The sequence below is a fragment of the Dermacentor andersoni genome, chromosome 2 (genome assembly GCF_023375885.2).
Source record: "Dermacentor andersoni chromosome 2, qqDerAnde1_hic_scaffold, whole genome shotgun sequence".
Taxonomy (NCBI): Eukaryota; Metazoa; Arthropoda; class Arachnida; order Ixodida; family Ixodidae; genus Dermacentor; species Dermacentor andersoni.
The window spans coordinates 146,020,502-146,025,750 of NC_092815.1; positions in this window are offsets into that span (position 1 = coordinate 146,020,502).

Here is a 5,249-nt window from a genome sequence, read left to right on the forward strand (position 1 = left end):
CTCGCTCACGTCCTGCCTCGGCAAGATGTACAAGAAAATTATAAACACGAGACTTCAAAGACACTTAGAAGGTAACAAACACCTGCCGGACACCATGTTCGGTTTCCGCGCAGGCCTGTCCACACAAGGTGTGTTACTCCAAATCAAGGAAGAAGTCCTCAGCAATGTTTCCCGCAGCGGCGAATACGTCCTCCTAGCAATCGACATCAAAGGGGCTTTCGACAACGTCAGCCACCAAGGAATACTAGAAGGGCTGGCCAACACCAAGTGCTGCGAGCGAATGTAGAAGTATGTTCAGAGCTTCCTGAGCCACCGCACGGCGGAGCTGAAGCTGGGAGAGGTGCAGACTCCCGTGTACCACCCTCCCAACAATGGCACACCACAAGGGGCTGTCATCTCACCCACGCTGTTCAACGTCGCCATGATGGGCCTCGCAAGCAAACTGCAAGACCTACCAGGTCTTCGGCACGCAATCTACGCCGACGACATAACACTCTGGACCACAACAAAGTCCCTCCTTGGAAAAGAAGAACGGCTGCAAACGGCAGCGAAAGTCACCCAAGAATAAGTCAGCCAACAATTCTCCCCCGAAAAATCTGAGTTCCTACGAGTCTGGCGAGGCCGGGGTAACCCCACAGTCCCCCAGACCCAAGAAGAAAACTCTAGGTACGCCTCAACGGGCGCCTCGTACGAGAGGAGTCATTGCTCAGGGTGCTGGGCATATGGCTGCAGTCCAACCAGCGGGCCACACACACCCTTACACTCCTCAAAACCAGTGTCAAGGCGATGTCACGCATGATCTTCCGCGTAACATCCAAGAACGGAGGCATGAAGGAAAGGGACACCCTCCGTCTGGTCAGAAGCCTGGTGATAAGCAGAATCGCATACAGCCTGCCCAACTAAACTCGCACGGGCCGGCAGGTCCTACAAGTCTTGGGGTTCCAAGGTATAACAACACGAACCCAAGAAACCTGATCGATACCTCGTCACGTCCAGGACAGGTATCACGTTGCCCCGATACCACGCAACATGGACCCTAACCTACACTCCGGCAGGAGGACAGCAAGGTCCCAGTACATGGAGAAAGCATTCAGATTCAATACCACGGCCCGTTTTACGCACGCCGCCATGTATGGGACGAACAACAAGGGCGCAGTGGCAGTGGTATGCGACCCCCGAGGTTACGTTCCCTCCACTGCATCGACCTGTCCCTGCATGATCACGGAAGCCGAAGAGCTGGAGATCACGTTAGCCATCCGTGAAGGCCAACACGCAAACAAACCACTGACAATCCTCTCGGATTCCCAGCAGGCCTGCCGCAACTTCCTGCAGGGAAGAATTGGAAGACCTGCTGCACAAGTCCTAGCCCAAATACTCAAGGAGAACTCTGAGGGCATCACCACCCAAACGATCATCTGGATACCGGGCCACACTGGCTTCATGGGCAACCTGCAGGCCAACAGAGCAGCTCGAGGATTCATGCATAACCGAGCACTCATCACGCCGTCGTCAGTAGACCCGGACCCTGTCGACCTCGAGTATTCATCCATCGTGAACTACCACAGAGGGAGTCGCTAGCGATATCCACCACACCATCGAAATCTAAAGACAGAGGATGCCGCTGCCTGACGTAGGCTCCAGACAGGCACTTTCACGAACCTACACATATTACATCGCATACACCCCACAGCCTACAGGGACCAATGTCCGTGGTGCGGCGCCACGCCAACCCTATAACATATTACGTGGGAGTGCACACTACACAACATAAAACACCCAGACACGAACACCACGAGGGAGCAATGGGAGGCACTGCTGTCCAGCTCGGTTCTTGACGACCAGCTCAAGCTGATACAGAGAGCTGAGAAGTTGGCAATAGCCAGGGGAGCCCTGGACTAGGGGCCCCGACCACTAGCGATTCTTCTGATTATTCTTTTAATAAAGTCTATCTATCTATCTATCTATCTATCTATCTATCTATCTATCTATCTATCTATCTATCTATCTATCTATCTATCTATCTATCTATCTAATCTCAGAATTAAAAACCTGTTTCCAGTGAAGATGTTTCTTTCATGCAGTTGCTAAAAGAGTTTTAGTTTCCTGGGATTGCACTCCTAATCAGGAACAGTAATTCATGAACGCACATTTTACTTCATCAGAACAGCAGCCAAGCATCCCCGCGAAGTTTTCCTAGATTTGACCTCGCTTTGCATCCCAGTTCTCCCAGAGCAGCGAGATAAATTCCGCTTTCTTCGTAAAACACACTGACAAAGCTCCGGATTACTTGCATGCGTAATTTAGTGCAAATGTCATGATTTATCCCCTCACTTTGAACTTAACCTACACACAGACTTGGCGGCATGTTTGTGTAGACATTATCTACACAAACAGACACTAACGATAGAACAGAGTAGTAGAACAAGACTCCGCAAATTTTTTGTACATGTCGAATAACAACTTTAAAAAGAATATGTAAAATTCACTTATATGTTGATAAGATTGTTTTCTTCTCATTTGTACGCCTGTGTTATTGTACACTAGATATTATCTTTTTATGCATAATTGATTCTATTATTTGTTTTTCGACTTGTCACCTTCGCTGTGCCTTGTAAAAGGGGGCCCGAACTCTCGTCAAGTGGACTAGCTTTCACTTTTTGTTCGGGCCTCCTTCCAAATGGTCTTTCGAAAAAAATAAACATTACCCACAACGCGCCCCTTATTTTCGCCAAATATGCCTTGATTAGTTCACCGAGGGCCTCGGGAAAACCAACTACGAACGTCTTATGGCGCATGAAAATAGGAGAGCGATGTACAGGGGCGGGGGGTGGGGGGGAGGGGGGCTAAGTAATTATTTTCCAACGATTCTAACTAGACCAGGAACGTGACACATTTGTCAGACATCGCACTTACCATGACCACCCCTCCAATTTCCACGAAATATGTATACGTTGTAACTTACAGCTATGTCGAGACAATGGGAAGGAGCTGATAGTGGCCGTATCACGTGTTCTAAAACTTGATTAACGAATTTTTTAGACAAGTAAGCTGTGTTCGATTCAACTCATTTACCTTCGTACAGAAATTTTCATAGCGTTCTATCAATTTTCGCTCAATATTATCTCGGTGGCATTTGTACTTTTGCCAGGGCAACGGGCTAAATTCTGCCCCGTTCGTTAGGCAAACCCATAGCGCTCGCATACGTAATTTATTACAGCAGCCACAATTACGTACCCACTTTGAACTTTGCCTACACATCCCCCATTACCTAGTCCTTACTGTCACCAAACGTAAAGAAGCTGCCTCGTTTACTTCACTGAGGACACCAGGTGAACCCGATATCCGTATCACGCATTAATACCTGCCCAAAATCGAGGGTCAAATAATTATTCGTAATGCTTCTAGTTAGCCAGAAACGTTAAATATTCGCAGCGCATTTCACTTAAGCTGTGCGCATTCCTTCTAAATAAAACATTTGTGAAAAGCAGAGTTCTCTCGAAAACATAGCATATAAAGGCAGCTATAACGTAGCATATAACACGCCCATTTGGAACGTTGCCTACACATTACACATACCATGCCGCGAATTTTCCCCAAATATGAAGGAGGTACCTTCTTTAGTTTGTTTAGTTCACTGAAGACACCGGAGAGACAAACTGCGAGCTGCGTATAGGATGAACAAAAATAGGGAGAAAGAAACGAAGGTTGAGTAATTGCTTACATTACATCCAAAGCAAGTACGTGATAGTTTCTCAACGAGTTACGCTAAACGTTGTCCCTATTTACACGGAACTTGAAGTTCGTAAGTTGAAGTTCGTTGAAGTTTTAGGAGTCTGGGAAACACATTGAACAACGCCAGTATGACACTTTGGAACGCTTGAATACGCAACTATCTACAAAGGCTGCAATGGATCGACACAGATTGAACATTTATCCATCATCACTTAGCGCATGGTTCCTACTTCTGCAAAATACAAACACCGTGCGTGGCTCGCGCAGTTTATCGAGGTAACCAGGAAGAGCAACTAAATGATTTGTATAATGCATAACTGTTGAGAGAAAGCCGGTATCTATTAAATATTTTAAAAGCGTATATGTGACCTACGCCGTTCCAGCTTTTGGTATAGGCCACCCAAGAAAGTGGCCCCGATTTTGTTCTTCCTTTCCTTCTGCCAGGGAATGCGCACGAGTGTAACTCTTATGCTGAAACAGCCTAAAAGTTAAATGGACAGATAACGTCAGGAGCGACACATGGCGATAGAAAAAAAAATGCGAGACAGTCTTGTAATAGTGTTCTAATGGCTCTGCACATTTGACCGTGTCGTTTTCTCCTTAAGGCACGAAGCACAAAACAAAAACACCGACACAAAAGGCACAAACGCGGCACAGGACAACCGCTGCTCAAATGATTGGTCATCAACTCTCCCAACTGTTGACACTCCTGAAGGTCGTTTTCACCAACATAACTGGGATAAGTGGAAATTAAACGACGAACTTCGACAGCCTCAGGACATATACCATGTGTTCCATCTAATGTTATCCAAGCCGTTCGAGGAAAAAAAAGAGATCTATGAAACACGGTGCAATATACAATCCTAACACCTACTGTCTTCGGTCGTCAGAACTCTGACAACCGACCATCGTAGGTCTTAGGATCGTATCTTGCACCCTGCTTTTTTTAATGTTCTTTTTTCGTTATATAGCTTGGCTAACGTTAGCAGGGAGACCCTATAAGGGGTGATCATTTTTAAGTTTTACGGAATTGTTAAGAATCCCCTGTTCCAGATAACAAAATTCTAGTTCTTGAGATGGGTAAGTCAAAGAGGCGGACATTAGTTGCAAAATAAATCAAAACAAGTACGTAAGTAATTACAAAAAATTACGAATTACCATTTTTCAATTAATTTCTTTACGGCACATATTTCAACTTACGAATTGTAGCAGGCGAGCTTGCAAGGTGTGTCCACCTGGCATGAATTTCCAGAATGACACCAGTTTGGAGATGTTCGTCCTCAATCTGGCCTTAAAAATGCACTGTTGTTTCACCTGATTTTTCAACAAAACGCTCTTTTCTGCAATGGGGGACAAAAGTAGCTGGAACGCCCGTGTATTTCGTCCCACACATTGGGAAAAAATATCTCGAAACTGGTGTCCTTCTAGAAATTCATTTCAAGCGGACACGTCTTGCAAATTCGCAGTGACGCGTTCTTGTTCACCGAGTTACATAATTCCGCAATTCCGAGAGCGAC